Source organism: Rattus norvegicus, chromosome 4, assembly GCF_036323735.1.
Source record: "Rattus norvegicus strain BN/NHsdMcwi chromosome 4, GRCr8, whole genome shotgun sequence".
NCBI classification, from domain to species: Eukaryota; Metazoa; Chordata; class Mammalia; order Rodentia; family Muridae; genus Rattus; species Rattus norvegicus.
The window spans coordinates 179,443,960-179,468,892 of record NC_086022.1 but is presented as its reverse complement, the minus strand read 5'-3'; the positions used below and the strand labels follow the sequence as shown (position 1 = coordinate 179,468,892).

General features: G+C 46.8%; 1 protein-coding gene and 1 long non-coding RNA gene across 3 annotated transcripts in view; one reads left to right on the top strand and one right to left on the bottom strand.

The window, feature by feature from the left end:
* The first annotated feature begins 1,206 nt into the window (after positions 1-1,206).
* The window catches only part of Sox5 (SRY-box transcription factor 5), a 955,415-nt gene continuing 931,688 nt past the window's right edge, over positions 1,207-24,933 (top strand). The window contains exon 1 of one of the 2 annotated variants that reach the window (XM_017592402.3): positions 1,207-1,399. The gene's annotated coding sequence lies outside the window, so the exon portion shown is untranslated. The remainder of the gene's footprint in view (positions 1,400-24,933) is intronic. The other variant, XM_039106953.2, reaches the window with a different exon arrangement.
* Positions 18,814-22,967, bottom strand: LOC134486656 (uncharacterized). Its single transcript, XR_010065995.1, has 2 exons — positions 22,301-22,967; positions 18,814-22,193 (listed from the first exon to the last, which is right to left on the bottom strand). It is a non-coding gene; the product is annotated as an uncharacterized LOC134486656 (long non-coding RNA).

Here is a 24,933-nt window from a genome sequence, read left to right as displayed (position 1 = left end):
AGCAGAGCCAAGAGAGTGGCAGTGCTGTCAGCCGAACGAACGAACACCCTCCATCAGGCCCTAGCTTCTGTCCGGGAGGTTCACCCACCGAGTTTCTGATGGTGGTGATGTAACTCGCGCTCCCAAGTGGCATAGCTCTGGAACCCTGTGCTTGCCTCATCTCACCTCAAAATCGACCGCCCCCTACCCCCGGTTCTTGGGCATCCGGTGAAAATTTTATATATATATATATATATATATATATATATATATATATATATATATTTTTTTTTTTTTTCTTGACTGAATACACTCAGAATCAAAGCAGTTCAGTCACCTCTGAGGCATAAATGGGAGATTCTAAACTTTCCCCCCCACCCCGCTACCCCAAGGAGTAAGTGAGTGGGGAGCGACACGCAAAAGGCAGCAGGGACCCTGGAGTAGAGCCCACCTCTGGAAAGGCAGTAGTGGCTTTAAAACATGAACCTTCCAGCGGCGCTCCAGCCAGGGTCTGCTGACCACCTAGAAGGTTCCACCCGCAGACCCCCCACACGGGTCCCCGAGCCATAGGGTGCAAGCCTGTCTGCACATGGGGGAGTGGGCGCAGGAGGGACAGGGTGGGGGCGCGCAGGGCGAAGAAGTTGACAAAGGGGACTTGACCAGACACCGATCGCGCAGGGATAGAAGCGAGCTCCCCTCTCCTAATCCTCCTCCTTCCACTCCTGCCATTTCGTCTGATCGCTCCTTTAAGCAGAGGGCAGATTAAAGGGGAAAAAAAATTCCTGCACGGTGTGGGCGATCGGTGCGTTATTTACAAGCCAGTTGGGTTGCAGCAGAGCGGGAGGACCGTGAACAGGGCTCCCGGGCTTCGGATGCTGGCGCGGGGCCGCAGGCAGGAGGTCAGGGTGGACCCTGGGTTGGGGTGGGGGGACGACCTGCAGCGATCCCGGCGCCCGCCCCGCGCCGCCCCCGCTCCGCCGCACCCCGGGGCGCGCGCCGGCCACGGTCACTGGCGGCTGGAGCGCTGCCCTCGCCTCCCCCATTGTTCCCACTTGTCTTTTTCGCCTTTTGTTATTTATTTCCACCAGCATTGTGTTGTCTCCGAAGCCGCCTCATGACCAGCTGAGGGATTTTACTTCGTCCTTGAGAGAGGGAGAGCAAGAGAGAGCGAGAGAGGGAGCCAGAGGTTGGGGTGGGGGGGGGTGGGAGAGAGAGAGAGAGAGAGAAAGAGAGAGAGAGGGACAGGCGCGCACACACACACTCACACGCGCGCGCACACCCCACACAAACACACCCCGATACAGACACACACACAGAGTGCAAAAGGCGAGCCGCCCCATCCCGTCTCCAGGGTCCTCCGGGGCCCCCGCCCGCTGCTGCGCATCCCGCGTCAGAGGAGCGATTAACCAGACCCGGTAAGGTGCGTGAACCGCAGCGTTTTTAACTTTGTGGCGCGTCCCGCTGTGGAGGTGCCGGTGGCGGGCAGCCCTCCAAGGCGCCCTGCTCCAGCTGGAGAGCCGCGCAGCCCCAGGGAGGGGGCGCGGGAGTTTGTTCAAGTCCCGGGAGGGGGTTGGGCCCGGCTTCGGGGGAGGCTGCGGGGGGCGCTGTCACCCCCCCTTCCGGGAGGGAGGGGGCTGCGATCCACGGGACCCGGCCAACTTTATCTGGGCTGCTGTTGGAGGAGCCCGTGTCCTGTTGCCGGTATTGTTTTATAAGTGGTGGTGGAGATGCGAGCTGCGGGAAGCAAGCGGTGCAGGCAGGGATCAGCCCCGGGCTAGCCTTGTGCATTTCCAGGGTCAGACCCTCGAACTTGGACAAAACCCCGCTCCTGTCTAGAACAGAAAGAGCCCTCTCAGCCCACCAGTCACCTTCACCCCAGCTCTTCTGTCTTTTTGTTTCGCTTTCTGCAATCTCTCTCTCCATCGGCTTCAGTCCTACTCAGAATTTCAGAATTAAGTCTTATCCTTCTGGATTTGAGACATTTCAGAGACCGGAAGCGTTCATTTGATTGCAACCTCTCTCTCTCTCTCTCTCTCTCTCTCTCTCTCTCTCTCTCTCTCTCTCCCCCCCCCTCCCTCCTCCACCCCCTACCCCTCACTCTGAGCAAAGTATAAACTACTCACGTGCTGTGTCCCTCTCCGCTTGCACTTCATAGCTAAGGTAGGTAGTAAGAAGTAGGGGACAGAGGTCACACACACGGGCTGAAAGCAAGTTGGATTAGGAAATGTGTGCGTTTGAAAGCAGCAGTTTTTGGAGTTATCAATCGGCCGGCCTCAGATCCGCAGGATAGAGTTCTCACATTTTAATAGTCATCTTGCAAAGTGAATATATTAACAGGCCGTTTGGTCTCGGTGCCTGAGAGTGAGGAATGTGAATTCATTTCCAGTCTTCCCCAATCAGCTGAAGCAGGTCAAAAATGAGGAAGTATGTGTTGCTGTCAAGCCTACACTTTCAGGGTTGGCCACCCAGGATACTGGGGGTGGCCATTCACTTTCCTGACTCACAGAAGTTTGGAAATTTATTCTAACCCGGTTGAGATGCTCACAGTATCCAGGTATCAAGAGGAGTTTAAGAAAGGGAGCAGGGACAGATTTCCCCAGAGAATCTTTTTCTGCTCAGCACAGCTCTACAGTCAAGGGCAAGACAGAGGGAAATTTGTGGGATTTGGGGCAATAAGTGTGGGAATCGGCAAGCAGAAGAGACCACAGCGATTTGTTTTCTTGGTGTTCATAAATAATGGCTCCTAGTAGTGTGAGTGTGCGCGCGCAAACAGACACACACACACACACACACACACACACACTCTCTCTCTCTCTCTCTCTAATGAAATGGTGGTGGGAGATTTATAGACAAGAGACATTTTCAATCAGAAAAAAAACAGACTTGGGGGGGGGGGGACTTGATGGCCAGGAGTGATTAGGTTAAGGGCCAGATGGTTTTTTAAAGTATACGGAAATGTTTTTTCCCCAAAGTTTGACTTTTATAGCATTTAAAAGGACAATTTCATATTGTACAGAACCACTAAATTTTGATCTGTCTCATTTTAAAGGAATCCGGCTGTCTGAGCAGATAGGGAAGGAATCTGTTCTCAGACTCAAGATACAGGGAGCCCAGCTTCCAGGGGGGTGCTTCTTCCTGATTTAAATATAGCTCCCAGGCCAAAGCCTAGATAAATTCAGCCAGAGTGATTTAAAACATTAAGCGCTCACATCGAAAGTTCTCCTGGGCACCGTGCAAAATTCTCTTGGAAATTATGCCATCAACTCCTTATTCCTCAGAACTCTAGGAGATAAAAATCGCAGGCATCACTTAAGAACTGACTGACGCAATCCAGGCTCAAACCCTCATACTGCCAGGGATTGCTTTGTTTGCCTAAAAGGTGGATCTTTCATCACGAGGGTTGTTTAAAAACATTTAATTGTGGGGGTGGGAAGGATATGCATAATTATTTAGTTATTTGTGTTAATTATATAGGAGCATCCTGGAGAGAATTTCTTTCTTTTTCCTTCTCCCCCTTTTCTTTCCAGTGGTCTGCTTATCACGTTCTTGACGTTCTCTGCTTGCTCTCTGATTTAATTCTTCCTTCTTCTTTCTGCACTCCCGTTTGGATGGGTAGTTTTGATCTACTCTAACACCACGATAAGCTCCCAGCGCTTGGAGGAACGATTTTAGCCCTTAAGACAGAAGCACTGAATTAGTTTTGTTGTTCTGTTCAAACGGCCCTGGCTGGATGCGTGTGGCACGCATAAAGGACTCACATCTGCCAAGCTCAGTCGGTAAATCACCGGGAGGTTCTTAAAGTACAGCAGTTAGTTCGTGTTACCTTAGGTTTGTACATGTAGACACACATCCCGCTTAGACTGACGCAGGGCCGCGTCAAAGAGAAAAATGTATGTTTGCAGAGACTCTTAAGACTCTGTTTGCAGAGAGCATATGGAGAAGGTGTCACATGAGAGGAGTGAATTGAGCTTCTCAGCCAGGTATGACAACTTTTTCAGGGTGGGGGTGGGGGGAGCCAGGGTTCTTGTTGGAGTAAGGCATGAGTTTAAAATGTCAAGTTTTCCTTTTCCAAAGAAAGGAATTTGACCTCCTGAAGAAATGTTTTCTTACAAAACACACTTAAAAATAAGACGGGATGCTGATGCATCCAGGGACGCGTTGTCTATTAAAAGCTCCATCCTTCTACTGAACGATAAGCAGTCACACTTGGCAAATACAAGCGGGGAAACCTGAAGGAGAAAACTCTGGTTGGAGATTTTCCTGAAATCCTGGATTTCGGAGAACTGAGATTCTAATGTTGACGGTGGCTGATGAGATATGATCAATGGGTAGAGCCTGTGTGATTCACCCAGTACCCGATCAGGGGACAGCATATACTAAGAATTCTGAGAGGAACAGGGAAGCTGTTTGTCTAGGCCTGAAATAAATGTGTTCTCACAGGGTGGCTTTTGTGTTGTTGTTTTTGTTTGTTTGTTTGTTTGTTTTATTTTGGTTTAAGAAATGTACATTTATATAAGAGGCGAAGAAAGTGCTTGTCTGTTTCACAGAAAGTATCAACTAGATCCTGAGCTTAGATTTGTAGATAGTTAATAAAATAAGAGTCCAATTTTGTTCCAAAGAATGTTTTAAAACACCCGTTTGTAAATTGTCTACATTTGAGTCTCATATGTTAATGATTTGGGCTCTGAAACTTATTTCAGAGAGGCATTTTGGTTTATCTTCAGAAACACCACACAAAACTGTCTAAACAACTCTGTAAATAAACTGTTCCAAATGCCTCAATTTGATGAATGAATTAAAGAATTATGGGTCTTAATCCAATTATGATCAGTCTTGTAATTCCACTTCCCATTTGGGGGAGCTTGGGGGAACTGGGACAGTTAATGACTATCAAGTTTGAGTGGGGTCTTAGGGGTTCATTTCCTGTGTGTAGTGTCGCAGAAATAGCCACTTGTGCCTATGTATGAGGGGGATTTGGGATGCGCAGAAGTTACCTAATGGTTTCTGACAAACCCAAGATTTAACTTGCTTGAGGAATTACCATTGACAGGAGAGCCTATGGAGTTTTAAAACATTCTTTGGAACAAAGTTGGGCCTTTATTTTGTTAACTTTGATGTTGTCCTGTGATTTGTTTAAGGGTAGAGAACAGACACCTGGTATTTTAGGGACTTGCTGCTAGGCCATATTGGGACACTTCTGTAGGACTCCTTCTTAAATTCTGTCTTCAAATTTAGTTCCTGGCATTAAAGTTGAGTTAAGGTCAAATGTAAAACTATTAGGGGAATCTGTTTTGAGTTGTTTTCAGAAAGCCCTTACCCTTTTAGCAGCCTTATGTAGGTACCTTTGAAAAAAACTCTCCTAATGAGGACCCTGAATCTTAGGAAGGGCCTTGTCCGCCGTCCAGGTTGCTTTGATGAGCCTTTCCAAGATTCCTGCCCCATTTGGCCCACTTAAACTCTGGCCCATAAGCTAATTAATTCAAAGGTATAAATAGTTCATTATGGTTTAATTCTCTGCTTGGATGATATTATCACCCCCCCCCATTTGTTATGCCCTTTCAGTTTCTCAGAGAAAGAGCTGTGGAATTTGCTGGGATAAAGGCAAGTGGAAGATAGACCTTATAGGTAGCTGATTGTCCCACTTACAACTTGAAGACCTTGGATAGGGAAGCACAGTGATGAAACTAGGGGAGAAAGTGAGCCATTGAGGTGGTATGTCTTGTTGGGAAGAGCTGGGAGTATTTATGTCTCCAGGTATAGGAATCATGCATTCCCCATCATGCGGAAGCTTCTAAACCATAAACAACCAACCAGACACGCAAACAAACAAACCCCGAAAAGACACGCATGTACCCTTTGCGCTCAACTGGTGTTTGACTAGTTCAAGGTTTGATGGTGTCATTACCCATGGTAGACAGTAGTGCAGTGGTTGTGGAGATGAGGGGACCTAGCTTGACATTCATTTGGTATTCTCTGACAAACCAAGGAGCTTTGTTCTTACTATGGTTCTAAGCCAAGTTAAAGGGTTAGGAAGGTTGGAAGGAACCAGGAAGCAGAAGATGCTGCCCACTTATCTGGGGGGGGGGGGGCTTTTTCAATTTAGGTCTGTGGGTGAGTCATGCAAAACCTTATCTGGAGATCAGAAATCTAAAGGGCCCTGTGCCTATTTCTAACCTCTAAAGGTGCAAATATAATGCCCATCTTTCCTGTGTTTGTGTGTGTTCTGGTACATTGCATCTGCATGCAAATGTATGCGGGGGCCAGACGTAGATGTGTTGGCTGTCGTCCACGATTCCTTCCCACATCACCTTTGGAGACAGGGTCTCTCACTGAGCTGAGCTCTCGGCGAGGCCGATCCTGGCTGCTCAGCAAGACACGGTGTTTGCTTGTGTCTACCCACCGAGGACTAACGTTATGGACTTGTGTGTCTGTGCCTGGCGTTCTACATGGATACTGGGGACCTGAACTCCCGTTCTCATGCTTGCATGGCAGGCCCCTTGTCACCGGACCATTTACTTGGGCGCCTGCCATGTCCTCACATGCATGTTTTGTGGATGGCACTAGAAGAAAAAAATGTGACATTTCTAGCTGAGTGTCTGGTCTGCCCTAAGCTGGTAGCTTTGTCAATTTAGTCCCGCTTTTCCCTCCAAACCAGTCCAGTTTCTCATGATACAGATGTTTGAGGCTTTGTTTTAAACTTTAAAATTATTTTAGTGTAAAATCTTTAAAAAAAAACACTTTCTCAAGGTGGAGATCAACACTTTATAATATGGCGATCTAGTTAGCATCTCTATGATCGCTGACAATGTGGTTTTATGAAAGATGTCGCATTTGGTACGAATGAATGTGGGTTCTATCTTTTACTCACGTAAGGGTTCCTTAAGCAATTAACATTTTCATCCTGGGATAAACAGGTGAAGGCAAATCAAAATGCTCCACTCTAAGCGCAGGTCTCTCCGGCGCTTTTCTGAAAGCAGACAGGAACGAGTGCCCAGAGAACAGAAGTGGGAGATAGAGCAGAAAGAAGTTCAACTGATTGATGCAGCTGACCAGTGGTTTGGCTGTGAGGATAGAAATCATCTGTAGTGGGATCCACTGTCTGGAAGGACTGCACTGTTGGGGACCTGAAACTCACACTGTGCTCTGGTGTCAGGGAGGAGTCCACATCTAGCCTCTGTGCTTAGTGGTACCTAGCCACAGGGCTACAAAAGTGTCCATTAGACTCTCAAAACAGATGAGACACAGCTCCGGCCTTAATAGTGCCAGGTCTGGTCAGGTGGATCAGCCACCAACAAGCAAACTAAACATAGCACCCTCAGAAGCCCCAGGGACAGGGCAGTGGGGTGGGGGTCCTTTGAGTTCCCTTGTAAAATGAGAAGGGTACTAGCCAAGGTTAAATGAGGCTGTGCACCTATAACACAGTGTGCTGTGCGTAGCACAGAAGGAAAGCTCAAAAACACACCGCTCCTTTCAAACATACTCAAAAATGCAACAGCCAGGTGTGGATGGATACATTGTATCAGATGGTCCTGAATGTATTTAAACAAGGGCTATTTCTCATAAGTGGAAGGTGGTGTCCCTGCAAGGGAGTCCTCAGGCTTAGCTTTTAAAAGCCTATTTCTTCCCCCTGCTTCAGTCCCTACCCTTTGACACCACACACCGGGCAGACAGACCACCTGACCTTGACTGTCCTCTGGTAACTCTCCCAACAAAGTAGCAGTGAGGGAACTCTCATCTCCTTACCTCAGAGGTAGGCTTTCTGTTCAGTGGAGCAGCAATGGACTCCAGGCTGCATTTTATCTCAAGCCTCAAACACCTCCTGAAGTCTTTGCTCCCCTGCGTGACTGATCCTAAACCAACTTACAAGCGCCACAAAGTGCTGAACTCAAGTGGCCCTCAGCACCAGCCCCTGCTGGGATGAGACACAGAGCCACCAGCACTTTGTTGCCTTAGATTTGATCGCTGCCATGAGCAGTCCTTCGATTGTCAGCTAAGAGCCCCTTCAGGGACTTGTCCCTTAATAGGAAGTCTCTTTTCTTCCCTCCTGTTGTAACTTTAAATTAAAAGAAACTGTGGAGGAGTTGGTGGTCTGGCCTCACTTCGTTCTTTTTCCCACTGGGAGAACAACATCTGAGAAGAGGCATTTATAGGACTGAGAATTGAGTTGTAGCTGTGTGGGGGCGGCGCGGGGGACACTGTTGGGAGTGGGAACAGGGTGAGAGGCGGCTGGGGGCACTGTTGGGGGTGGGAGGCAGCGACGGAGGATGGCAACCACACCACTTAGACTCAACTATCCCGACCCTCGGTGATATCATGGAGAGGGCTGCTTTTGTGAATGCCAGGGAATAGTTGTGGGCGCCAGGCTCTCACCTGGTCTGAGAGTTTTAGGTGGTTCCAACATATTGTTTTCTGTCCCAGGTTTTTTTTTTTAAGGTGGTTCTATGTTGTACTGTGGGAAATTGGCATGGAGACAGCTTCAGAATCCGCAGAGGCTGGGAGGCAGGAAAAGAGAGCTAATTTTTGACACATTCCTCAGACAGGGGCTCCCCTAGGGAATCTGTGCCCAGGATACTGACTGCTTATTGTGAAGTTTTGGCATCATTTTTTTCCCAGCAGTGAGTGAGCATGGGTTACTGCGGGTCTCTGTGTAAAAAAAGGCAGATGGACGTCACTGTTGGAGAGGAAAGGAAACCTTAAGAGTGTTTGGAGGATGTCTTCTCTAAGATACTGATTTGATTGTGTGTGTGTGTGTGTGTGTGTGTGTGTGTGTGCGCGCGCGTGCGTGTACACTCATGTGTGTTCCGTGGTATATGCAGTAGAGGGCAATATTGATGTCAATGTCTTCTTTAGTCTTTCACAACTTCCACTCCCCCTTATATGCTGAGACAGGATCTCTCACTGAACCTGGGCTTACTGATTGACTAGACTGTAACCCACCTACTTCCAACACTTGTGTCACAGATGCGTGCTACTGTGCCTGACTTTTGGCTTGGGCACTGGGGCTCTAAACTCTGGTTCCTATGCTTGTCCAGCAAGCATTTTACCACCTGAACCACCCCCAGAACCCCCTTTTCCCTGCTCACTTAATTCTTCTCTGGGCCTGGGCACACGCCCTGTGTCGTTGCTGTTTCTTCTTTGCTTGTGTTTTACAGTTGATGCAGACTCTCATGGTCTCATTTGCGGCAGTGGAGAACCAGGGTTGGTTTATGTGTCGTATCGGGCAGCCTGAGGTTCGCATGTAAGCTCTTGTGATGTGTGGTGCTCCTTTCGAGTGCTGGCACCCGTTCATAGTGTCTGGCAGGATCCGTCTCATTAATTCGTTCTTGCGCTGGAACCATTTTTGAACAAGTGCGTACTGTCTCTTACAATTCTGTCTTGAACTTTCTTCTTGACTCGTTCACAGACAGCATAGTCAACCTTGGCACCCAACAGAACGAGGTGTCTCTTCTGCTTCAACCAGGAAATGGTCATTTTATGTACGTAAATATCTCTATTGCTAGATAAAGAAACACGAGGAAGCCACTCTTTATTTGTAGGGACTTCATTGGGTACCCAGGTATTCTGAATTCCAGCTCCCTTTACATGTTAGTGTGTGCTGGCCTTTCTTAGCTTTTGCCTAACAAAGTATTACCCTCATGGTGCCATGTCCACTCTGCATTGTGTTAATATCACTGGAAATGAAGGGTGTGGTGGATACATTCCTGCCCGGTTTGAAACTATATGGTGGAAAAAAAAATTACCCCTGTGGGCTAGGGATCTGGCTCATTTGGTAGAGTGCTTGCCCAAGATGCATGAAGCCTTGGGTGCCATTCCCAGCATGGCATGACCCAGCCATGATGGTGCATGACAGCAGAACTAGTGTGTCAGAGAGACAGAAAAGTCAGTAGTTAAAGCATGCCCTTGGCGCCACAGCAAGTTGGTAGCTAGCGTGGGGTATGTAAGACACAGTCTCAGCAAGTTGGTAGCTAGCCTGGGGTATGTAAGACAATCTCAGAAAAAACAAACAAACAAACAAACAAACAAACAAACAAAGAACAAACCAAAAAAACCAAACCAGATCCTGCTAAGACTGAACCCCCAGTGAACTAGTCTATGGGGGGAGGGCGGCAATGTGGGGAGGGTTGGGAGGGGAACACCCATAAGGAAGGGGAGGGGGGAGGGGGATGTTTGCCCGGAAACCGGGAAAGGGAATAACACTCGAAATGTATAGAAGAAATACTCAAGTTAATAAAAAAAAAAAAAAAAAAAAAAAACCAAACCAGAAGTAACAGTGCTCCCTAGGCTGTGGGCTTGCCCCCTTGTTACCATTATAATGCTTGAAACAGAAAGGGACTGGAACTGAGGACTTAGACCCGTGAACAGGAGAGCAGTGTCTTGGACCTCACAAAGGCAGCTTTGCATGATGTGAAATGGCTGAATTGACATCTCTGGGGCTGTTTCCCATGTTCTGCAGTTGGTGCTGGATGCTTCACACCGATAGCCTTGAACAACTCCTATTAGTTGTATATCTGCTCCTTTCCACGCTGGAGCTAACAGGTTGATGTGGTCACGTGATCTGCCCACCTCCCACAGCTGCCATGGTTTGGACAGTCATCACCCGACTTTGGTCTCTTAGATCCTGACACACTGGTTCTTTCCCTTCCTGTCAAGGCACTGCTGAGGGTCTGCTCTCTGTAGGGAGTGCTAGCGATGGCTTCCTGGCTAACCCACATCATGGAGGATCAGAAGGGGAATGCTGTGAAAGCCAGGAGGAGGGGTGATTTGTAAAACTGTGCTCACTGGCTTTTAACCATCGCTTTGTTGCAATCTTGAATCACGTGGGAAGAGGGGGCTGAATGAGTGAGGCCTAGGCTGTGGACATGCCTTGCTGGATTGCCTTGATTTTAATTGGTGTAGGAAGACCCAGCCCACTGTGAGCCACACCGCTTCACGAGCCAGATGCTGTACTCTGCGAGAGTGAAGAAACCGAGCAGTCTATAAGAAAGGATGTTTCCTCTCTGCTTTCGACTGTGGGTGTGATGTGACTAGGTGCTTGGGCTCCGGTCTTGGCTTCTCTGAAACAATGTAACGAATGCTCCCTTTCCCCCCTGTGTTGCTTTTTGCCAGAGTATTTATCACAGTGACAGAAAGGAAAGCAGGAACGCTGCTTGTCATTATTAATCACCCATCCACATGTCAACCCCAAACTCACGGAACACCTGGATTCCAGTCGCATATGCTATACCAAGAGCTGCTTGATGCCCGTAGGTAGCCATTCTTTATAGGGAAACGCTGACCACAAAAGGAAGGGCAGTGCCGTGTGTGGTGCTTCCCCAGTCATTCCCTGGAAAGCTATCTGGGGCATGTGTTAAAAATCCAGCCTTTTGTGTTCCACCCCACACAAAAGACCCTGAATCCTCTGGTTTTACCAACTGTAACTTGCGATTCTTAGGCACTTGAGATCCAGCAGTAGGTAACATTTGGGCTGGCCTGGGTTGCACGTGTAGATTATGGAATTTAAGTAAGGTGCTCAGAGAACAGGGGTATTTATTGGTGAGATGGCGCATGGCTGGCTGTTGGATGACTAGAAACAAGCCCCAACCCCTTGCTGTGTTCTCTTAGTTCTGAGTTGAAAATGAAGGAGCCTTTAGTGATTTTACACATCTAGAACGTTAGTGTGGCTGAAGCCAGCGTGGGACAACCTGACAAAGGGAGGCAGTGACCTGGGGCAGGCAGAGGTGGTGGTCATGTCACAGTTAGCTGTGAAGGGATTTCCCAACAACCCAATCTACTGTACTCAGTAGTCCAAAAGACCAGAGGCCGACCTTTGCATATTCCAAACGCTTGGTAAAGCCTCTGGAACCCAGTAGGTATTTAAAGATGTTTGTTTGTTTTCTTTTGTAGTACGGGGATCAAACTCAGGGCCTGCGCTTGGTGGCTGTGCGAGTGTCCTTCCACAGGGCTCTGTGCCTGCTCCAGGTGTGGTTTAAATGAACTAATGGGAGCGGAAAGAATGGGAGAATGATATGTAAAAACACTAGGGATTTTGATTATGGGTACACTAGATCTGTTCTCCTTTATCTGTCTGGAACACAGTCTAAGATCCATCCCCTGGATGCCTGAAATTGTGACGGATCCGAACCCTAAAAATCCAGTTCTGTTTTCCCCCATATAGACCTAACTATGAGGAAATTTATCACGTAAAGAAGGCCTAGTAGGTACCAATAGTAACCAGTAACAAAACGGAACAACGGATATAAGAAGATGCTGAGTGTGGATGTGGCCTTTCTGGAGACTCTGTACCCTGTGTTTGCACGAGTAGGTGACAAGACAAAGCAAGGCGAAGGACACAGGCACTGTCGCATGGCACTGGTGACTTCATCCTAAGGGTCGTTTGGACGTAATCACTTCAACACTGCTGTGACCATCGGTTTGCTAACCAAGCTGGCGGAGTGACTAGCTGGCAGGTGGGCATTCACGGGGCAGATACTGCAGACAGAGATGTTGCTCTTTCTAGGCACAGTGGGGCTGAGGTGCTGTGGGATCCCCCATGCTTTCCAGCCTGTTCTTCATTTGTAAAGTTCTGAATTATTATTTTTGCTTGTTTGTTTGTTTCCTGGAGTACTCTGACGTTTCAGACCTTAGCTGCCTTGGTTACTGGAGCCATGGCTAAGACGAGATCATTTTTCTCCCGGGGACAAAAAGATGCTGCAAAGGAGGGAACTAAAAGAAGACGAGTGTGGATTTCAATTAGACCAGTGCGGTTTTTATAGCAAGTGAACAAAGCATTGGGGCAGAGACAGGATCAAACCTCAGGTACTGTGTTTCTTAGCCCCAGAGTAGCCGTGACTCCGGGAAGACGGGAGCCCTGTTTCTTGCCATCGCCATGTGATCACGGCATTCAAGGAATACCTATTGAACAACTGACAGGGCTTCCCCTCCAGCTAGAAAAACAGGCATGTATGTGTGTCAGAGATATCACAAGAGAAGAGCGCACGTCGTTCTACAGGGTAGGCGCTACAGTGGTTCTTTGACCATGTATAGACTATGGCCTCCACGTGTAGTAGGAAGACGGTTCCCTCTGCAAGCAAGCCTGGCCCTGTGGCTAATTGCACGTTGTCTTGTACAACTATGCAGATCCACAGTGGTCCAGAGAGTAGGTGGAACTAGTTAATAATTATTTGAGGAAGGAGTCAGTGGGTGGGTGAAGGGGAGACCGTCCTGGTGCTGAGGTCAGAGGGAAGCTGAATTCCATCAGAAGGAGCTGATCCCAGTGACATGGGATCCAGAGATTCTAAGGAGAAGATGCTCATCAAGGTCATACCTGCAGAAGTGATACCAGCCCCATCAGAGGAGGAAGCCATTCAGCCCATCTAGAAAATGTACAGGGAGGAGAAGGAAAAGGTACCACATCCCCTAAACCTAGCAAGAGTTTCAGCACAAAAAATGGCTCTAATCCAAGCAGCGTAATATTAACATCAATGTGCATCTCATGGCTCCAAGCCCCACACACTGCTTTGGAAATAAAAGGAGATTGTGTAAGGAATTAGCAACACAAGGCATTTTTAAAAGTGCTTTATTGCCAAGGCCTGTGATACTGTGTGAAATCCTCACAGCCCCCCCAACCCCCCACTGCGCTTAATTTCGGAATCTCATGCTATTACCTATCCTTGGAGAGAAAAAAATAATCACTCTCGGTTAACCCTTCAAAGCCAAGTTTCACACTGTATTTGTTCTCCACTTACCTCCTGATGTCTCTCAGGAAGAGGAAAAGTGGTGCCTTTAGGTACTGAGTGTTTGTTGGGGTGCATAGTATTTAGAATTGCCTTAGGGGGTGGCACCAGGGCAACGGAGGAGGCTGCAACTAAATGTCGAAGGCAAAAGTTTAGAAAGGCCTCCAGCAGTTTGATGAGTAAGGGACCCGAGTGAACCAGCAGAGAGTGGCTCTGGCATGAGTCCAGAGCAGAAGCCAGAAGTGGGTTATAGAAAAGCAGGAGGCAGGAGTCAGAGTGAGTTAACTCTTCATAGTGTAGGTGGCCATCTTCTGGTGACATGTGGACCTCTCAGGAAAGGTCATGTCCTCCCTGGTGCACTGTCACCCCGCGCTGCCTGTCTCACTTGCTGCTGGCTGCTTGGTTGCGGTCACTGGGCTCTTTGCTAAGGGGCTCTTTTCCTAAGAAGACTCCCCAGTGACCTCTGTCATGTGTAGATATTGTCCCATCACCCAGACAAGGAGCCTGAGCTTGCCCAGAGCTGTGTAGTGATGCTAGCCTAGCTGGGACTTGAACTTGGAGAGCTCTAATTCCAGGGACTGGGCTCCTACACATAGTGACAAGGTAAATACATCTTCAGTCTCAGGAGGGATCCTTCAGAAGGATGCCTTGCATTTGCCCCTCCCTCCAGGACCCAGCCTGTTGCCCAGAAGTGCTGCAGTCTTCCCAAGCCCAGCATTTCCCTCTGCAGTGAGCTCTCTTTGCTGCTGTCAACCTAAGCTTCCCGATGTGCTTGCTATTTGGGTCATGTTGCCCCTTTCTCAAAAACTCAAAGCACTGTGTGCCAGTGTGGATGGATCTTGCACTCCGTAGGTTCGTTTTTAAGGGCCTCTGTGGGCTGGCTCTTCCTCATCTATCTCATCGGTTTGCTCAACACCTTCCCTTCAGTCTCCTCTCGATCTGCTCTAAGATGCACCCAGTTTTGCAGCTAACTTCCCCGACTGCCGGGAGCACCTCAGTCTTCTAAGCCCTACCCAGCCTGGTACAGAGGCTACAGTCAGTGCACCAATGCCACTCTCGACTCCCAGATCCCTGGGGAAGTCTCGCAGAGTGGTTATTTTCTCCGATGGCTTCAAACCCTCCTATCAATGGACTCCTTACTTTCCAACCCACCAGGCCCCACGATGATTCTGCTCTCACAGCCGTTTCCCCATCCTCGCCCTCATTCAGTAACCAACACATCTTCACAGAGCACCTCGTAGGGGTGGGTCACCAGGCTACTGCTGGAGTCACTTGGAGGGAGAACAGTACTGATATGTTCACGAGGATTTCACGTCTACGGGGAAGTAAAAAAAACTGTAACCAGGTAATGGCCTTCATCTAGAATGTTGCACTGTGCACTTCTCGGAAGGATATATACCCAGACAAAGGAGGTAATAGGTATGTTGGAAGGCAGCAGCAATGAGAAAATAAAAACAAAAAACCTGGCGTTTTAAGACACAAGTGAAAGAAAATGTGGCACCAAGGAGAAGGAAGAGAAGGACTGGAGGTAGACTATATGCTCAAAGGTTCCGAAGAAAGACAGGAAGGGGTATTTCCCTGCAGTGCTTCAGGTCCCGTGCCTGAAGAAGCAGGGAGGGGCTGTGAGGTGAAGCCCAAAGGTGCTCCCAACAGTTTTGGGAGCATCCCGGGCAGGTTAAAAAGTCAAGTCTTCGTAATAAGACTGATGACAAACTCAGAAGACTCTCGAGGAATCCGTCGTGTTCTTGTCATCGCCTACACACCGCATCGAAGAGGCAGGAGTGGGGTTCGGCAGAGATTTGGTGATGGTAACTTTTACAAGAGAAAGACGGTATCCAGATCGCCAGAGACGGAAGCACGCCAAAGATCTCAGACAACTGGAAGGAAGGCTGTCTGACTTCTCCCACCAGTCCATCCACCCCAGAAAGCCAATGAAATGCTTCACTGTGGGGCCCACCCAGTGTTCCCACGACGCATGGTTCACAGAGCCAATTAAGTCCCCAGGGACCCTGATGGTTGAGAGAAAGTTAGCATCAAACAAATGTGAGTCTTCATACTCCTGGTTTTGGGCTTGAGCTGAATCCTTCTCCTCCTACAGTAACCTGAAATCCCATCCTTTGCTTTCTGAATTCAGCTTTACTTCACCCCCCCCCAAAGTATATAGAATTAAAATACAAAATACAAAAGTATACAGAATACAGTGGCTGAAGATCCCCATCCGCCACCCACCCCGCCCCTCCGCTGGTTTTTTAGTATTGGCCGTATGTTCTGGTTTTTCGTTTGTTTGTTTGTTTGTTTGTTTGTTTTCCCTAGCTTGAGACAAGTTAGAGGCATCTGAGAAGAGGGAACCACAAACAGTTGAAAAGGTATCTCCGTGTCAGGTTGGCTCACAGGCAAGTCTGTAAGGCGTTTTCTTGATTGATGATTGGTGATTGGTGAAAGGGTCCCGCCCACTGTGAGCGGTGCTACACTGGGCAGTGGTGGGTGGTTCTGGGTTTCCTGATTGTTAGGCTAAGATGGAGACATGGAAGGTAATGAATTCCTTTCCTCCCCAAATAGCTTTTGGCATTGGTTTCACCACAGCAATGGAAAGGACATGGAGACACACATATTGAACTATATGGTGATCATATTGTGAACATGCTTATCTCCACAAAACGCCATGAGTTTGTTTTGGGCACTCCGATGCTGTACCTCAATACTGCACTCCTCCTTTGGTTTGTCCTTTACCTCCTTAATTTTCTCCTCCCTCACACTTGCTCTCTCCCTGTCTTCTTCATTCCCTTCCTCTTTCCTTCCCTTCTGTGGTGTACATGCAGGTATTAATTCGTAGTTGTGTAGTACAGGGGACATCCTTGGTGTTATTCATAAGGACTGAGCTATCTATCTAATCTATCCATCTATCATCTGTCTACCTATCTATCAGCTATCATCGATCTATCTATATGTAATCTATCATCTAGCTACCTATCTATCATCTATTGATCTATCATCTATTATCTATCATCTATTTATCATCTATCATCTATCAATCATCTATCTGTCTATATCTATCTATCATTCATCTATCTATCTATCTATCTATCTATCTATCTATCTATCTATCTATCTTTAATGTTTGTTTTTAGAGACTAGACCTCTCTTACTGCATCATCTGCAAGTGTTTCTTGTTTATACAGACTCTGGGGCTTGCCCTCATGTCCTAATGCTTGCAAGGCATGAGTGTTTCTGATCGGGCCATCCCCTCATCCCTCCTCTACCTCTTTCTGACTATGAAGTTGAGCTTTCAGTCTGTGAGTCTTCATCTGCAGAACAGGGGGTGCTCACAACCTGGTGCACAAATCAGTTGTGAGGAACTCATGACACAGCGAGCACACAGTAGGAAAATGTTACCTCTGGCCCTACGGTGAGTTTCACCGTGAGATATCATTTAATGGTTGTAAAAGTTGTTTTCTTAAGTCAGACCTGCTCTTGCCTATTGGAACTCAAATTTGTATTTACATCAATGTATCGTTTCTTCCAGGGTTACAAAGATCAATAAATCTTGGGGTTTTTCTATAAGAATAGTCATAGAGGCTGCCTGCTGGCTTTCAGTGAGGTAGAGTGACCAGGTGGGAAGATCTAAGAGCACTAAGGAGGTTGGGGGAGCATTGAGTTGAGAGCATTGAACCCACCTCATATTTCAGAGCCATGCTTCTTGATAGAACACTCTTTCTGCGTTTTCTAGGTTTTAACCAAGTGTCAGACTTGGTTTAAAAAGACTCACTTCTTGCCCCTACATTGCCCTTCTTGCCCCTTGGCTCTGTTCCCCCAAACCACATCTTTCCTTGTGCTGTTCTGATCAATTCCATCCTTCAGTAATGATAGATTATACGCAGACCTATTGCCAAAAGCACATTAGATATGACCTTTAGAATAGAACTGCTTTGGCTTCTAACCACTCTCACACTTTCCTGCTTGGCCAGTTGGCCATGGTATATGGATACTGTGTTACTGATAAACTTTCACAATGTTGAGGCCACCCAACAATCAACCAGTCAGCCTTCAATCGGATACTTTATTTCCTTAGACTTTCTGCCCATGTGTAGGTCTGTGTGTGAGATGACGGGTCCCCTGGAATGTGCCATTGTGCCATTGCTAAGGGACCAAGTTCAGCTAGAGAAGGGAGCGCATGTTGCTCTAGCAAAATAGGAGTCTATTCCATGCAGGCAGAATTGCCTCTGTCAAGGATCTTGGAAGTGAGATACAGCCAGGTGCTGGTCAAACAACAGGCAGGTTGGTACTGGCAGAACCTTGGCAACCTGATGGGACTGGCTGAAATGAGGTGGCGGCAGATCAAGGCAATCTCTCCACAAACCATATCCAATAACTTCCTGTGGGGAATGGGCTGAGAGGAATCTGCTGTTCTTAACTAACATGATTGCTGTTGCCCACAAGTGTCCCAGTGACAGAATAACCATCGCTCCTAACTGTCAGGTGAAGTGACAGATGTCCTTCAATGTTTGGTGCCATGTGGAGACCAGGGACTTAATGTTTGCAGCATGCCTGCAGGCTTGCACATGCGTACTCCTCAGTTACATGTACATTACTCCTTTAGTTACATTACACCCAGGGCACCGCAGGTGGGAAAGTTCCCTTTACAGGGTGGTGGATATGATGACATATCTTAGAGTCCCCAGGGTCAGTCTGTGATCTGTAAATGTGTCACAGCGGGATTTTGTGGGGAGAGCTCTTGGGGATACTCCCTGAGAGGGATCAGAGGAAGAGGGTGAATAGATGAGGGGCTGAGTGGAACGGTCACCCTGGAAGTTAGATTTAAAAACAGTAAAATTGAAAACCAAACAATTTGCCTCTCCCCACCCCTCCTTTCCTCCCTCCTGCTGACCCTCCCCTCCTCCTTCCCTATATCTGTGTTGGGAATGAAACCCCAGGGCTTTACACATATGACACTAGAGCTCTGCCACTGGGCTGGCTACATCCCAGCTCTTGTTCCTTTTGTTCAGGGTTTCACATGTAGCCCAGGCTACCTCAAACTCACAAGCCTCCCGAGTGCTGGATTGCAGATGTGTGTCACTGCACCAGTAATAAAGCAGACATCTGGTGTGTGGGGGGAGGGACAGGGGGGCACTGCTTTAGATTTCTGGACCTGGAAAGACTTTATGATCTGAAGCAATAAAGTTGGAGGCAAGATGGCCCGGTGGCCTCTTCTCAGAAGGTGGTGGCAGCGGCGGCCATGATGATAGTGCTGTAAACTGGATGGGGAGGTGGAGCTGCCCAGCGAGTGAGTAAACACAGCCAACCCGAAAGTGTGGACTGGCTTCATGGGTCTCTCAATGGTGACCCTAGTCGTTGCCCCCTCTGCCCCTCCCTCAACAGGCTGGCCTCAAAATCCGTATGTAGCAGAGGATGATCTTACACTTCTGACCTGACCGATCTCTGTGGGCTGAGTGCTGAAAGGCATGTGCCAGCACACCTGGTCTGCACTGTGCTGGGGACCAAATGTAAGGTTGTATGCACGCTGTTAACTACCGAACTGTAGGCTCAGCCCTCCTGGTATTTATGTATGTATGTGGGGGAGGGAGATCAGAAATCACACATACACACATACATACACACATACATACACACACATACATACATACATATACACATACACACATACATACACACACATACATACACACATACACACACACACATACATACATACATACATACAATTTATTAAATCAACTGTCACTAATCAATTGGAACTCTTTGCCCATGCCTACAGTCTTGGAAGATGGAATCAGAAGTTCGAGGTCACCCTTGACTACATAGCAAAGTCAAGACCAGCCATACATTACATTAGATACTATCTCAACTCCTCCCAGCTTATACATCTGTATAGATACATATACTGTGTGTGTATATATGTTTGTATATATGGAATGCAGAATACACCTAAAACAAATGCAAATAACATGCAAATAAAAGTTATAAAACCTCATTGTTTGTGGGTATACACGTTCATGTATGCATCCGTGTGGATTACAGAGTTTGATTGTGTGTCTTCCTCTATTGCTCTCCACATGATTAAACATTCCGTGTGTTTGGGTTTCTGTGCCTGTCTGTATGTCTCTATACTATGTGTGTGCCTGCTGCCCACAGAGGTCAGAAGACAGAACTGGATCTTGGGTCACCTGGAACTGAAGTATCTGTGAGCTGTCACGAGGGTGCTGAGAATTGAACCTGAGTCCTCTGGAAGAACAGACAGGGCTCTTAACCACTGAGCCATCTCTCCAGCCCTCTCACTTTAGTTCTTGAGATAGGCTATCTCACTGAAGCTGGAACTCATTTAGGGATGGGAGGGGGCCGGATTTCTGGAGCACACATTCTACACTAAATGGGGAGGTGGTGTATTATAGGATGGTAGTCAAACCTGATGATATTGGGTTTAACTTATGCAACCATTTAAACAATGTTTTATGGGTACCAGGGTTAAGAAGCAGAAAAAAATAAGATAAGGCTTGGGAATACAGTTACAATGTTTCAAACTATTTAAAAGCCCATGGAAGAGCGTCTGTGTGTGCGTGGGTGCAGGAGCATGTGTGCGCATCTGTTTATATGTGTGAGTGCTGGCCACGGTCATGATGACTTAACGTTTCCTTGTCTTTAGCAATTCCTCATAATTGACTGAAAGGTTGGGGCCACACTGACACCATTATCCCTGTGCATTTCTGGCTCTGATGTATGGCCCACATCCTGCCTTCTGTCCTAACCGCTCTTGAACGTTCTTGTGTGGCTTGTTTCTTTTTTTTTTTCTCTTGGATTTGTCAATTTGTAAATCAGCTAAGTGCCGTAATTAAAAGCTATCTTTGTTTGCCGCAGCTCCATGATAGAGGATCTGAAAAGACAAGAACCTTCCATAAATATAATACGCCCCTCCTGCCTTTTTGGAATTTTAAGTGTTTATAAGTTTTTTTTTTCCTGGTAAAACTCAGCGTGGTTTATAAGAATTATCACGGAGTCATCTTGTGCCTGGACTCAAGATAGCTTGGTTTTCCTATTAACATCTTTTTTATCTCGTTAATAAAAATTCAGTCCAGTTATGTTCCCAATTTTACATTTAACAGTCCCTCTTCAGAAGACACTGGTGGCTTTGAATTTCTTGGAAGGAAGAGAATAAATAGAGCACAGTAACTGCTTTTCATTACAGGGGGTGAGTTGGGACGCGGCATATACTTGCCTTAATAAGGATATGGTGATCAGGGCTGGGTCCCTAGGGAAACCTAATCGCATAACATTAAATATAGTTCCTAAATGAGAAGGCTGAAATCTTCTTATGTGGCACGATGTTATTTTTAAATAAATAAAAGTTAATTTTTTAAAATTTTACACAAGTGATCTTTCCATTATTGGGTTAAGAACCCATATCATCTCACGAAGAAAAAAAAAGATTTACGGGCAACTTTTTGGAATTAATAATAATCAATTTAACATAAGTGATGTTATATTCAAACCAGCCCAACTTCCCCTTATTGTTGTGCTGCCGAGGATTAAACCCAGGGCTTCCTACATGCTAGACAAGCCCTCTCCCACTGAGCTACATTCCCAGCCCAACCTACGATTCGCCTCAGCTACTGGTTACTCATTCAGATCAGTTTTACCGAGAGTCAATTCTTTGATATATAATATTTCTATCTTTATGAATTTAGTAACGAGGTTACAACAGTGAGGAAAGGGGTCTTGGGTACTACCATCAGGAAGTTTATAATCCAGCGAGAAAAAGAAGTTCACGCAGCTCCGTACCGCAGCACGTACAGAGAGCCCTCTCCTTTCCGGTGTATCCAACTGCTGGAGATACTTGTCGCTTAGAAACCACTGAAGCTTGGGGTGTCTTAGAAGGGCAAAGTGTGTAGCATTCTTGAGTGTGAGCGCGTGACTCTTCAACTGATTACTGTCATTGTTTATCAGTGGATCGATATCACCAAAGCTTTCCAGTGTCAGATATATATGTGTGTGTGTGTGTGTGTGTGTGTGTGTGTGTGTGTATACTCATTGTTTCCAAGTTATTAGAAATGGCAGAAAAGCTTAAAGGCATTTGACAAGAAATCTAAAATTCCTAAGTTGCTAGTTTTTAAGAAACATGATTTTAATTCCCGAAGTTATATGATGCCATAGAGGTTTTTTTTAAAGTTTCTCAAAAACATGTTCCACCTTGTCCAAAGCAGTCAGTTTGGTTGCACGAGACATTCGTTCTGCTCTGATATTTCATGATGTGTTTCCGTGTTTAATTAAGGCATGTAATCAGTCACAATCAATGGTCCAAATGGACTTGGCCGCCAGCTGGCAGCTCAGTAGTGAGAGCCGCAGCCGGAGTGGGCAAGCACGGATTGTCCCAACTGGTGGCTCATCTCCCGGGGAGGATCAAGTGCGACAAGCGCTTGGGTTTAGTGGTCAGTCGCATGCATCTTCAAAGCTCTCAGAACCTCGGGGTGTTACATGTGGGGTGCACCCAACCTGTTTGGAGGAGACAAGGTAGTTGTACATGCTTAGGAAATTCCAGAACTTTTTCCCAAGAAAGAGTTTGGCGCTGTAGTAAAGAGAAGAAAATTCAGGCTACCTACGTGAGACTGCATGGAGGAGTGAGGGCGAGCATGGGAGCAGAGAAACCATAGCATGCGTCTCTGAAGCAGGTCGAAGCTGGGAATATCGACCACGGAGTTGGCTCTGTGGGTGAAAGCTGCACGACCCGAAGAGAACAGAGCCTTCCTGAAAGTTGCCCTCTGACCTCCACGCTTGCGCTGTGGCAAGCATGTCTCCTCACGGGGAACAATGCTCTGAAAAGAAAGGCAGTGTTTGTGTGGGAGGAGGTTGGTAGGCAGGCGCTGTCTCCTGTGGGATCTTGTGGAGTTGTTTTTTGTTTTTATTTCTTTCTTTGTTTGTTTGTTTCCAGTAATGAAATCAAGGGCAAAGCGGTAACAGAGGAAAGGTTGTGATTTTAAAACATCCGCTGGGTCTGGGGGTAGTGCTCCGTCTGTAACATGCTTGCTGTGTAAACCTGGAGGGCTTGAGGTCCAGCACACAGGTGAAACTCTGGGTGTGCAGTGTATGGACACACAGCCATGTATATTTGAGCAGCACTAATTAGACTCAGGATTATGAGTGACCACAGCTGAAGTTGGGAGGGAGACAGAGATGGGGACACTAGGACAACCTGGATGGAAGCAGTGGTGGATGGATACAGCCAAAATACGAGTATTTCAGAGAATAGAGTGCAAAACATTATTTTTAAGAAAAGCAGGCCGTGGTAGCACACTTAGAATTCCAGTTCTAAATACTTCTGTCTCTGTTCTATCTCTGTCTCTCTCTGTCTCTCTCTGTCTCTCTGTCTCTCTCTGTCTCTCTCTGTCTCTCTCTCTCTCTCTCTCTCTCTCTCTCTCTCTCTCTCTCTCTCTCTCTCTCTCTCTCTGTGCGTGTGCGTGTGTGTAGACAGGCCTACTCTCCAGAGTGAGTTCCAGGGTAGTGAAGGACCAGATCTCAAATAAATGAATGACTGAGGAAGGATACTAAAAACTGCCCTCCCACATTCTACATACAAGTCCCTCCTCCTCCCAACATACACACAGAGAGAGAGGGAGAGGGAGAGGGAGAGGAGGAGGTGAGAGAGGAGAGATCATTCTTCTTGTTGTTGGTAGAAGGGGACAGAGGCTTTTCAGTCACCTGGTGATCAGTAAGAAGTCATCACCTCCACCCCTTGGAGTCTAGCAGATCTTGGAGGAAAAGAAGAATCAACAGTTTCAAAGTCTGGTCCCTGTCACCTGGAAGTCCGGAGTGCTGGCTAACTGGGCTTACAGATTCATCCTTTTGGTTTATGCGTATGGGAACCACGTTCTCAAAACAACAGGAGAAATGAATCATCCCTATAAGTTTGTACCGTGCAGTTGACTTTCCCGAGAGAGGATGAGAAGAGCGTTTATCACGGCGGCGAGCCTAAAAATTAACCATCGAGGCTTCTTCTTGACTTGTGAACCACGTGTAACAAAGAGATGGTTTATTGAGATTTCATCAATAATTCAAGTGCAACTTAAGGGAAAGTAGGGCATGGTGAGGAAGAGAGGGAACGCGTTCTATAATTGAGTCAATTAAATACTATGGAGCCCCTGAGCCCCACCGTCATAGTTCAAGTGGTGAAACAACTTTCGTCATAACGAGGAGCCTACTACGAAGGCAGGCCTCCGGGTCAGCAGGCTTTGGCGTGACTTGTCAAACACAAACAGGAAGAGTGACCTTTGGGTCCGGCACAGCCGTGGAGGCACTGCCTCTGGAAAGGTACGCCCGTTGGTGGCTTGTCAATGCTGTGTGGTAATAACTCAGGCTATTTTGGAACTGTGCATACATTAACGGCCTGCTACGGTGTGATACAATAACACGTGAGCAGTCTCTTCGATCACACCTTGTTTAAATTTGCAGTTTCTGTGCATAATCCGACCATAAGCTCTTGTCAGATTCTGACTACATACAGGAGGAGAAAAAAAAAAAACAAAACCAAAAACCCAAACCCCAAACCAATATCTACGAAGCCTCCAGTCTGGGGTTGCATGTAAATGTCTATGAAAATAAGATTTACTTTCTTTTCTAAAATTATAGGGTTTTTTTGAAAAAAATATAAATGTTATATCAATTCTATGTGAGATACAGTATTTTACAGATCAACCGGTGGTTAATTTCACTGTGTTTCGAGTTTCATTTCACTGAGCTTTGAGTCTGCTCTGTTTAATTTAGCAGGCTGTATTTAAGTAAAAATACAGTTTGATTCTTTAAGGTAATGTGCGATCATTTATGTATTAATGTTAATGCTTTATTTTTAAAGACTAGCACTTGGAATAGTAAGGTCCTTGTTCCAATAAGGATACCCTGTTCTAAATATTCTGGAAAACTGTCTCTCTGTGTGTCTTGGAATTGTCTTTTGAATCATTTGTAAACCTAGCTTTAAAATTTTTGTTTTATTTGTTTCAAATCACATATTAAACTAAGATTCATCATACCCCTCTCTTTGTTTCTGTCTGTCTCTGTCTGTCTCTGTCAGTCTGTCTGTGTCTCTGTGTCTCTTTCTCTCTGTCTGTCTCTCTGTCTCTGTCTCTGTCTCTGTCTCTCTCTCTCTGTGTGTGTGTGTGTGTGTGTGTGTGTGTGTGTGTGTGTGTGTGTGTTGGCCAGATGTCAACCTCTGACATATTCCTCAGGAGGCTTTTTGCAGAAA